This window comes from Amblyomma maculatum, chromosome 3 (genome assembly GCF_055883805.1).
Source record: "Amblyomma maculatum isolate TAMU_Amacu chromosome 3, ASM5588380v1, whole genome shotgun sequence".
Lineage (NCBI taxonomy): Eukaryota > Metazoa > Arthropoda > Arachnida > Ixodida > Ixodidae > Amblyomma > Amblyomma maculatum.
The window spans coordinates 149,367,989-149,379,883 of NC_139346.1; positions in this window are offsets into that span (position 1 = coordinate 149,367,989).

The following is an 11,895-nucleotide window of genomic DNA, read 5'->3' on the forward strand; positions in this document are numbered from 1 at the left end:
AGCCTTGAGACGTCAATCGTGACGAGATACGAAATCGTCCAATTACCAGTGACTTTTAGCGTGGCTCCGCCCCGGTAGTTCTGAATCCTTGGCAAACGCTGCTGCCACAGTGTGGCACAAAACTGTTGTTGTTGAAAACTTTTATTGTCCAACAGAGAAGCACCACACCACCTGGGCCGCTCTGTCTCACCCTCCTTTAAGGGGGAGGGGACTCAGCGGCCCAGCCGCACGGGATGGTCGCATTAGATGCTGGCCGGTTTGGTTTCGCCGGCGGCCTCTGCTGCCAGTTGGACGGCGGTGAGTTGGAGCTCAGGGTCCGAGCTTCGCAATAAGGTTTCCCAGGCTTCCCTACTGCTAACGTTTTGCGCCCTGCTTGGGGAGTAAGCGCACTCCCAAATTATATGGTCGAGGGTTCCTCTCGCCCCACACTTTTAACGCGGTAGCGTTAAGGAGCTCGTGTCGCAGAAAAGCCGGTGTCGTCGGTGGCGTTGGCCGTGAGCGATACATCCCGGCATGCACTTCATAAATATGAGCGATAAATCCCGGCATGTACTTCATAAATAAAAAGCAACATCCTAGATGGGCTGGGTGGGAATCGAACCAGGGTCTCCGGAGTGTGAGACGGAGACGCTACCACTCAGCCACGAGTTCGATTCTTAAATGCGGTACAAAAGCGCTTCTAGTGAATGCGGTGTTACCTTAGAAACGTGCCGTAGAACCTTATACTGCGGTGTATATCGGTAGTTGTGAGCATGTTACAGAAGTCGCAGTTACACGAGTCGCGAAGTACGTTTCCGCTACATTTCTTCTGCGCTCTGCGCACATGCAGAGCCATCTTGCGGCAAACACAGAACCCCTCCTCGCAATGTGCGGCACTGCCCCGACACGTGGCGCGCCACTCGTCCCTGACGTTTAGCCGTGCACCCTCTGGGGTTGTAGAATCAAGCGTCTTTCCTTTCTTTAGATCACTATCTTCGCTCACCCGCTTCTCCCCTTCGGGCCGCGCGGGTACCGGTGCGAGGATGCCCCAATACCCTGGCGTTTAATAAGTTTTCTCGCTCTCTCCCCTTCCAAAATCCAGAGTGCGTCACTCGAACAGTGGTGTTTAGGCGACGCGGCTCCTCTTTCCGCTCACAGCGCAATTGCTTGGTGCAGCGTCTGATGCCGGACGCCTCTGACGTGATCGCTGTGCCGTAGCGCTTCTGCTGGGAAAGCGTCTGTGTGACTCAAGAGCATACCGAGCGAATGAGTGGGCGGTGCGAACGAGGTGCAATAACGCTATCGCGTTCCACTCTTGAAGGCGAAGCTTAAGCGTCCTCCAAATTTTTACATTTATCATCGGCGCTATCCGATCGGATATGTTTATTTAGTACTGGGCTTGGGTATACTCCAGTCTGCAGGTGTCTCCATGCCATTGCCTGACCTCTATTTAACGCCGTGTTTGGGGGGGGGGGGGGAAACACCTCCGGCATTGCCTGTAGTGTTCTGTAATGTCTTGATACGAGATTAATCACCCTTCTCTATTATGTTCTGCCCGAGCCGAGCCATCATGCACAGCTCGGAGGTACAGATCTCGAGCTGCACTGTGGGCCGCCTCGTTACCGCTGACAGATTCGTGCGCCGGGGTCCAGATGATGTTGATCGTCCTATCAATCACTCCTTGTGTTAACATTTTGGTGGTGAGGGGGTTTACCCTCCCCTACTGAAATTTTGGATTGCAGTTTTACTGTCGCTAATAATATATCTAGCTTTGGTGCCAACGCAAGCGATCCCTATCGCAGCTTCCTCCGCTATATCGGTTTCTTTCCCTAGTATGGTAGCCACCGTGATGGGGGTGCTCCCCCATCTACCGCCGCTATGGTCATGCATCGACTGTGTCTGTTTCCTGCCGCATCTACGTAGGCAACTTCATTTGGGGGTTTTCTCCGATATATTGTTTCTATCGCTTCCGCCCTTCTTAGGTGCGCCCTGATTTTCCTTCAATGTCAACCCTTTCCTTTTGCCCAGCAGGGATCGTCTGTTAACTTTTTCTAACACGACGCAATTAATACGCAATAAATAAAACAGACAAAGGTTTATTTTGGCAAGATACTATTTTAAATATTGAATAACATTAAGCTCAAGTAGAAGCGTTCTTAGTTTTGTAATTATACTTGCTATTAGGTAACTTTGGCTGCCGCGAGGGTGCGCCGGCGGCATCATGGCGTGCACATGGCGGCCTGATTCCCCGAGAAGGTGCTGCTTTTTTAAGCGTCGTTTGAAATCGAAGTATTGTGTGGGTGCCGTGAGTATGCTGAAAATCTAATAGAATGCAGTCGAAGTTAAGAGCCTGCAGCTATAAAATTTCATAGAGCACTTGACACAGAAATGGACAAAGACAACTTGCAGAGGTGTTTTCGGTAGGCGTCTACTAGTATCGATGAGAAAAGTGCTGAAAGCGCAACGTGCAAGCTCTGTGGTTCTATTTGTTTCTCTTTAGGAAATGCAAGACGACTGTGAAGCATGTAGTGTAGGCCAAAATGAAGCTCCGTGATTGCAGGATCATCTGTTTGTATGTAGCTGGACAGTTTAGGAAAGAACATGTTCATGGGAATGCTCCCACCCCTGCCGGGACTGAACCTGAAGCCTTCATTCACTGCAGTGCCACCGTGACAGGGCTTTCGATGTAGCGTTCATTGTAGTGTGCTCTGTATTTTTTTCTTTGTTCTCCATGACTGGGTTGCTTTGCTTTTGAGCGATACCTTCTGCCCACACACCATTTGCTTGATGCATATGTGACATTTTTGCACCAGTTTGTATACCTATGGGATTTTCTACTTATGCTACAATTACTGGGAGCACTAAAACTCGCAATATTATCCAATCAATTTGTCAGCTTTACACTGCTTAGCATTAAGCAAATGGGTTCTATGCATCCTAACAGTATATGCAGGCCTGTAGTCCTGAAAGGCTCACTAATGGAGACTGCCCTATGCAAACATTGTACATAGCACTACTTGTATCATGTTTCTGCACTGCTAAGTGCCATACTTTGTTTCCTGCTTCTGAAATGTGCCAAACCTATGACAACTACTATGCAAGCCTGTATTTTGTGTCTTGCCTCTGAGTCGCAGTTTTATGCACAATACCTTCATTTTTTGTTTCTGAAGTGTGTCAGACCTGCGATGAGTACTGTGCCAGCTTGCAGGCTCTAAAAATTATTCTTGTGTGTCTTCTCTGTGTAGCACAATTGTGCAGTACGTGCAAATAACTGCCTATGCTATTGCAGGCAGTTGGTTTCGCTGCTGCATATTCAAGCGTGTGAAATACTGCAGTAAAATAAAGGTGCACAGTGGATACGCGTGCATCTAAAAAAACCTCTGTGAGACTTTCCTATTCCCATAGGCAGCGCAATTGCTGCCTCGTTGTGAAACACCAATTATGTACTCAAACACACGCACACACACAAACACCAACATACACGGTTGCAAGCAACAGTGAAGGGGGGTGTACGAAGACAAATTTGACTTTACAGATTAGGTCTTTTAACGCATGGTTCGAGAAGATGCATCTTTATCACAACAGGTTTCTGGCACAGACATGAAACGAGAAGACGCTGCACTTGGCTGCAGTGATGAGTTGGTCAGCTACGTGTGCTATGACACGGCCGACTGCTGTGCTGGGATTGATGCCAAAGCGGTTGCCGCACCATGGGCAGCTGTGCCAGCCTCTGGTGGTAGGTTCTGTGGAACAGGCTCACAACATGATTCTGTATGGCTTTTCCCATGAGGTATGCATGGCAATAGTTATCCCACTTCCAAGTAACCAGTGCACAGATGTGACCCCTTCTTGTCCAAGCCAGCAGCACCCTACTCGTCTGCAGGCAGGCAAGAAGACATCCAAAGAAGTTATGCAACAAGGCACATTCTACACGCTCTGGCTGGTAGAGGAACATCTAGTATTTTTGCAAGCACTGGAAGCGGGTCTTCAACACGACGATGCAGTTATCCACCATTAGCCTTGTGGAGGTGTATGCCTTATTCTATAACCGTTATGGAGAGTCCGGACCGGGATTCCATGGCACTGGCAGCCATGTCTCCAACAGGTGCCCCTCTTACCAGCATAACCGAAAATGGCACACTGTTAAGCACATTCTTCGTCACGTCGTTGTCGACCTCAGCAGCCTCATAAACTAACAGCCTTACTGACACAATGGAAGAGGCGCATCAAGTAGCTCATTGCCATGTTTTGCTGACGATGACATTCATGGGCGTACAGACAATGAATGATTGAATGTTTCAGCAACAATGCTGTAAGGACAGCCTTGCACTTCATATCGGTATAAATGATGCCCCATTCCTACTCAATAAAGGCATCAAACACACGCATTCCCATCTTCGTTTTTTACGTAGGCATTTCAACAATGTACTATTGTCTTATGTAGCAGCTGTTATAAAAGCCCAAGAACGATAATACATGTGAGACATGTGGAGCCTACCATAACTTGTCTTGCAAAGAGCAGCCCGGCTCAGTGTCGTGAATTCGACGTCTCGCAGCAGGCCGGCCTCGAACTGTGTCATGCCTGTGTGCAGCCGAGAATGTGACCAGAAGAAAGCATCATGCCAAGATCCCAGGTAGGCCGGTTCATGGCTAAAATCATGTTGGCATCTTATATCTCAAACAGGAACATCACAAGGCTACTCGTAGATGACCGATGTGCCGTCGACAAACTCGACGACGGCGGGTATGCTGCCGTGACGAAGGAAGCCTTTCTTCTCCGCCGCCCTAGCTGCAAGCCACCGCAAATGCTTTCGAACTGTCGGCTGCGCGCGGCCGATGTTCGCCTCGTTGCCAGTAGCGGCTTGGAAGCCACTAGCAGTTCAGAAAAAGCGCAGTGCACACATTATCTGCCGCCGGACAGACCGCTCACTCGGCCGCACACACCTATCTCAGTTCATCGCGTCGCACAGTCACTGTACTATATCCTTCTCGAGTAGCAACATGCGTCGAAACATCTCGCCGGGCACGTCAAACAGTCTTCGTACACCGTCCTTCGCCGATGATCGCATCGGGGCGCCGCCGCTACCGCCTCACGAGAACGCCGGCCGCCGCATAGATCGCCGCCATTTTCCCTTTGTGAGCGCTCACAAATGAGTTGTGAGCGGCTCGCATCGCTCACAACCCCCGCTCACAATTGGCCCGTAGCCAACGTCATCACCTCAAGTGCGTTCATGACGTAAACAGCAGACGTCGATTATATGTAAAGAACGGCCGCTCCCGCCGTGTTGCCGCTGGCCAATAGAAAAATTGGGAGTGTGATTGTGAGTGTGAGCCGTCTGTAATTCGGCCCCTGGGCTCGTACCGAACTAGAGTTGTTTTGCGCTTGAACCGTCGCCGAACGTTCCTTTTCCCAAAGTCATCGTTGCCAAAGATATTGACCTCCCTGTGAGCTCTTTCGTTCTTGTGCCCACCTCTTGTGCTTTCTCCGGCAGAACCGATGTACTTTTCACATCATCGGCCATCTTTCTAAACTGCAAAAGTCTTCCCGTGTCTTTTCCCTTACTTTCTATATCAGTTGGCCTCACCACGCTCTGGATTTCTAATCCATTCTCATTTCCCGTGTCCTTGCGTCGTGGTGAATGTCTCGGTGCTATCCAACTCATTGAGTCCATTCTCTCCGGTGACGCAACAACCATTTCCCAGCCTGCTGACTTGCCTGCAATTACCCCATCTGTTCTTGCGCTGGACCAGACGTCTGCCGACGTTTTCCTCCGCTCAATTCATTCCAATCTTCCTGGGCGTCAACGATCTGAATTTCTCGCACTGCTTCATCAATTCCGTTCCTAATTCGATTATCACGAGCCTGCTTTGAGCCGCATGTCAACTGTTGCCCACCACATTAAAACCGGTTCCCTTGTTCCTCTGCGTCAGCGCCCCTATCGAGTGTCTGCCACCGAGCGCCGAGTTATTGAAGCCCAAGTTCACACTATGCTTCATAATGGCATGATTGAGCCTTCTAACAGTCCGTGGTCCTCCCCTGTAGTCCTCGTGAGAAAGAAAGACGGTTATATTCGCTTCTGCGTTGACTACCGTCGCCTAAACAAAATCACGGGGAAAGCCGTTCACCCTCTTTCGCATATAGATGATGCATTTGACTGCTTACAAAGCGCTGAAATTTTGTCTTCGCTCGATACACGATCCGGTTACTGGCAGGTACCCATGGCTGCGGAAGATTGGCAAAAAACGCATTTGTCACCCTTGATGGCATATTTGAATTTGCCGTAATGCCTTTCGGTCTCTCTAATGCCCCTACTACATTCGAACGTATGGTGGATATGATTCTGCGTGGCCTCAAGTTGAAGACGTGCCTCTGTTACTTTGACGACATCGTGGTGTTCTCGCCGGCTTTACAACCCATCTCTCTCGCCTGAAGCACGTCTTGACATGTTTTGCGAACGCCGGTCTGCAGCTAAACTTGAAGAAATGTAATATCGGCGCTCGTGAGCTGACCACTTTAGGCCACGTTTTGTCAAAGGAGGGTATCTGTCCTGATCCCGCCAAACTTCTAGCTGTGACTGCCTTCCCGAAACAGTAGGTTTCGGGAAGGCAGTAAGCTAGGGAGCTACTCGGGCCTGTGCTCACACTTTCGGCATTTTATACGGAAGTTTGCTCCCATTGTCGCCCCGCTGACTCAGCTACTTGGCAATAACTCAAATTTTTCGCTGCGGTCACCAGCATGCGACGACGCCTACAATATCTTGCTCCGCCTCCTCACAGCCCCACCCATCCTGCGCTATTTTGACCCCCCGGTACCCACCGAACTGCACGCAGACGCCAGTGGTGTCGGCCTCGGTGATGTACTTACTCAGCGCTCCTCTGGCTTCGGTGAATACGTAGTCGCTCAAGCTAGCCGCACTCTCACGAAAGCCGATGCGAACTACTCAGTAACGGAGAAGGAGGGCTCGGCCATTAATTGGGCAGTCAAGAAGTTTCGCCCTTACCTTTACGGCCGTCTTTTTGATGTAGTCACTGACCATCGTGCCCTCTGCTGGCTTTCATCGCTCAAAGACCCCTCCCGCCGCTTGGTACAGTGGGCTCTTCGCCTCCAAGAATAAGATATCAGTGTGATTTAGCGATATGGCCGCAAGCTCAAAGATGCCGACGTTTCGTCTCGCTCGCCACTTCCAGCCAACCTAGCCAGCCTCTCCGTCTTGGAATCAGTGCCATCTTCGCTCGACGTCAGTGACATCCCCGCCGAACAACAAAAGAAGCCATGCATCGCATCTCGTATTGACTACGTTTCCAACCATTCGAAGATTACCCCTTCACGTACCTTTCACCGCCAATCCTCCCCCTATGACATTCGGGATAACCTCCTTTACGGGCAAAACTACAGTTCCAGTGAACGGAAACGGCTCCTCGTGATTCCGTGCCATCTCTGGACTCAAATATGTACAGCCTTCCATGCCGATCCGCAGTGCGTTCACGCCGGAGTTTTCAAGATGCACACTAGAATTCGTCTTCACTATTATTGGTGTGGTGTGTACAACTCGAATCTTAAATACGTTCGATCGTGCCTTCCTTGCCTATGCCGCAAACCTGCCTCTCACCGTTCGGCTGGTGGGTTACAGCCTGTCATATGTCCACTTTGTCCCTTCGACCGCATTGGCATTGACTTCTATGGCCCTCTTCCGTACACAGATGTTGGCAATCACTGTGTCATTCTCGCGGGCGACCATCTGACGAGATATGAGGAAACCGCCCAACTCCCAGCTGCAACAGCCCAATGTGTGGCCTGTTTCTTTTTGAAGAACTTTATATTGCGTCATGGTGCTCCTCGTGAATTGCGCAGCGATAGAGGCCATGCTTTCCTAATCTGACGTCGTTCAAGCCCTGCTCGCTCAGTGCAATATCATTCACCGGAATTACACCGGCTATCACCTGCAAACAAACTGCCTTACTGAACGATGTAATCGCACCCTCGATGACATGCTTGCCAAATCCCTTAGATCCAACTACACGTACTGGGTCATCGTCCTTTCTTATATCACCTACGCGTACAACACTGCTACGCAATCCAGCCTAGGTTTCTATCCGTTCTTTTTGCTTTACGGTGGGCATCCATCTGCTCCCTTTGATACTGCGCTCCCCTACAACCCTGACGCATCTTAATGTTCTATAGCTACCGACGCTGCACAGCACGCCGAAGAATGTCGCCAGATTTCCCGGTCGTTCACGACCGACTCTCAGAGGTGTCAGAAACATCGCCATAACATCAATCAGGAAAATGCAACGCACTTCGAGCCCGATTCGCTTGTGTGGCTGTGAGTTCCATCCGGCAGCCCCGGCCTCTCAACAAAACTGATCTACAAATACCATGAGCCCTACCGTGTTGTCGAGCGCACCTCACCAGTGAATTACATTGTTGAGTCTTCCGATTTCCGGCACCGTCGCCGTGAGACTGTAGATTTGCAGCGCCTTAAGCCGTTCTAGGACCCCATTGTAGTTTCGTCACCTTAAGTCGCCAGGATTGCTCCCCTCTCTCTGGGGGAATTGCGAAGATTGACCCTTTCGCTGGACGCTGACGAAGGAGAAGCAGGCTGTGCACCCGTGTGCTGTGCGATGTCAGTGCACGTTAAAGAACCCCAGGGATTCGAAATTTCCGGAGTCCTCCACTACGGCGTCTCTCATAGCCTGAGTTGCTTTGGGACGTTAAACCCCACAAACCAAACCAAACCATATATATACATTTGTGTGGGTATGTCGGCTAAAGTCTACGATTCATTAAAGAGCTCTCTCTCTCTCTCTCTATATATATATATATATATAGAGAGAGAGAGAGAGAGAGAGTTGCGGCAATGAGCGCACTATGGACCAGAACTTATAAAATAGATTAACGCACGCTTCAAAGCATGCCTAGTTTGATTTTATTAACCTTTCGACTGAGGACCAGTCTTCATCAGAATGTGACAAGATATTTTCAAGGATGTATTTATAGGGTTAGAGGAAGGGTGAGTCACCTTTTTATATGGCGAGAACACACAGTGACAGTAGAAAAAAAAGGCAAGCATAAAAGAACAGACAAAATGCAAAGCAACACACATACTGAAAGAAAACATAGACACGCACGTGCTCTTCATGCGGGCGATGAATCCCGATATCAATGTCCGTTCTTTGGGCGTCGTTCAGAGCGAGCCACCAATCCGTACCAGTGTGTCGAAATGGAATTTTTTCTAGTGCGGTTCGGGTTCACGCCTTTCAGGTTCGGACTCGGCTCCGAAGGCACATTCTGTTCCGGTTCGAATCGGTTAGACTTTCTCCGAACCGGCTCAAACGAATTCAAAAAACAACTTCAGGTGTGTTCTTTTACTCCACTTTTTTTTAACTGAGTCCTTTTTTCCTTTTCCAGTATATATTGAAAGCTGAAACGTCATATAGTAGTCCGTCTACTGCTTTTTCTCGTGAGATGTGACGGGCTTCACTGTATATACAGACCCCAGCAAAATGTTTATAATTAGTGCCAGATGATTACAGCAGAATGGGAAAAATATTTCAGTGGTACATAACCAACTAAAGTGGTCATGAGCTGAAAGAAAATTAAAAGAATATAATGTTTCCTGCGGCGTTTTTGAGGTACTGAAAACTTCACATGAATTTTATTTTAGAGGGAAACCTCCACTACTTCATGTATAGCAATGTTTTGGCCGGCTCCCACTAAATGGCTTTGAAATCAGATCGAGGTCGAACCGAGCACACACCCCAAATCTAACGATGTATATACGATACGTGTGACTATATATCGCACAGCACGCGGTCTCCTCTGCAGTTCGACTTTCTTTAAAGGTGAAACGTTAAGGCACCCGTGTGTTGTGGCCCGAAAGGCGGTGACAAGTCCTCTACGCCACTTATTGGGGTTGAGGCATTATCGCATTTCGCGGAGAACTGCATTAAAAAACTAGTTGGTGTTTATTTCTAGTTAACTGTAGTTGAATCGCGATAGCAACGGAAGAAGCTTCTTTTACCTGCTACATTATTCCCCTATCACGACCTATCAGTGTAAGATGCTACATTATTGGAGACAATTAAGCTCACCCTTTAAGAGTATAACGTGGCAGAGTAAGCTACTAGCACACATATAAATGAGAAGGGTTCAATGCTGCTCAATCGAATGTGGAGCGAAAGTATTAGCTGCCGGTGACCGAGTGTTCTTGTTCTTCTTCGCGGCTGTTCAAGGTCAAGCGTGGCCCTTCCCGGGACGAAGCGACGGGCCGCAACCTGACCCATGTATTGCTATCAAAATAATAATTACCTCACTGGTGTGGCTGCGACACGATGCAACCACCGTCCTTTTGCTCGTCATTTTTGCCTGCATAGGCGCGCTATATACATCCTTCTAGAATCACTTAGAGGCTATTGACTCGTATGCTTAGTCGCATAATTTACAAGCATTACAAGACGGCTGCTCACAAACATGTCATTATGTGGTCCGTAAATGCTGCCACGTTTATCCGCAGCATAGAAGACTGAAGGAAGAGGACATATAGTCGGGTGTCACTGAACTCATCCGAGTTCGATGACAAGAGAGGATATATTTTATTCCGGAGAATCCTCTCATGACTCTGACTTATGTAGACTGCAGTGCAAGCGCTACTGTAACTAATGAAACTGTTCTCGACGCCGCAACGTCTCCAAAAATTCAAAAACACCCGAATTTTAAATTTGCTTATTCTGGGCGCCTTTTAAATACGTACGGTAGGCTATGTACTTCAATTTTCCAACTGCCGCTGTCCGCGAAGCCTTAGAGGCAATCTTCTTTTTGCATAAGAAACGCTTCGAGCTCGTTCTCACCTTGCAAGCTCTCAGGAGGGAGATTCTACTGCCGTCATTAGCGGTACTTTATCACTGTCAGCGATCCTATGAAGCCTCTTCCAGCTGGTGACGAAATCTTGTTTTTCCCGCCCCTTTTCTTCGCTGGTTAATGTACTGTGATATCGATGCGCTGCAGTCCACCGATTTCACAATTACGGCCATTCCCTCCTACTGTATTCTTTTTATTTAAAGGCTGTCGCAGGTTCCTTCGTTGCGCTAAATCTCGTATCTCTCCGTGTTCTTCAAAAGGTTTTTTTCCGGACCTCCCTCGTCATCGGGCAACCCGTAGAGCAGGTTCATTTGTTACGTTTTCTCTCAATAGTGCACTTCAAGCTATCAGTACCACCTTTCTTGACTGCCTTAGGTGTTCGCATCAGTGGTGTTAGATAAAGCGATGAAACGTATTTTTTTAGGCACCGTAGTAATATTGGCCGAAACGATAGCGCATCAAAAAGAGCTTGTGAATTAATACTGCTACCAGTAATTTCCCTTGGTTTCTTGGTCCAGCCAGTTTTCACATTTAACATCGGAGCTTCACTCCCTACATAGTTTAACTTGCCAAGGAGTATAAAACAATCAGACATCCCTAGGAACAAAGGAAGAAAGGAAATAAAAATGGAAAATCGACCTATGGAAATATTTTTGTGCTGTTCAGATAGAACTCGGGAAGAGACCACTAAATTGCTGCCAAATACGGCGGCCTTCCCACCAGCTGCGTCGGCTTATCATTCTCGCGGTCAAGCAAGTTGCATCTGCTGGCGTCGCATGGCATACTGGGACAATACACGTGCCATGGAACTCATTGCGATGTCATGGAACGATAAGAAAATAAAATCATATTGGACATTCTTTAACAAATTCGTCATTTCATTTTGAGTTCTATATATTTATATATTTCTTTATCTAAGTAAGCATCCCAACTTACGAATTATATTTTAATGTTTTAGCTGCCTAGGAAAGCTCTCGAATGGGCACACTTTCTTCATGAACCATTGCGCCATTGCGCTGTGCAGCGCCCTTCCTTGTTCGGGATGAAAAGATAGCCCG